Below are 365 nucleotides of genomic sequence, written 5' to 3'. Positions count from 1 at the left end.
GTCTCTGAATCCGTTTCTGTGTCAGCGCCTGTTGCGCACACCATATCCCGGCTTCCAGCGTCCACATCGAGGCCACCCGGGGAAGGGGGAGGGGGGGTCCGGCGAAAGGGTTGAGAGCGCAGATCGGTCCACGCCGTCGTTGTTGGTAATGACATAGTTGGAAGGAGGCGTAACTACCCCTTTTCCCCTTCCGCTCGTTTCCCTGGAGCCGCCTCTACACCCGGACGCGGTTGGTACAGGTCGGCGATCAGCAACAACTCATGTTATGGCTTGCTGTTTACCGGGTCAATGTAAAATCTTGGATCCTTTGCGGGGGGGGGGGGGTGTCAGTGTAGGGAAAAAGTGGGTGACTTTAATTTTAAAAA

This window comes from Penaeus monodon, chromosome 32, assembly GCF_015228065.2.
Source record: "Penaeus monodon isolate SGIC_2016 chromosome 32, NSTDA_Pmon_1, whole genome shotgun sequence".
Taxonomy (NCBI): Eukaryota; Metazoa; Arthropoda; class Malacostraca; order Decapoda; family Penaeidae; genus Penaeus; species Penaeus monodon.
This window is presented reverse-complemented; position numbering follows the sequence as displayed.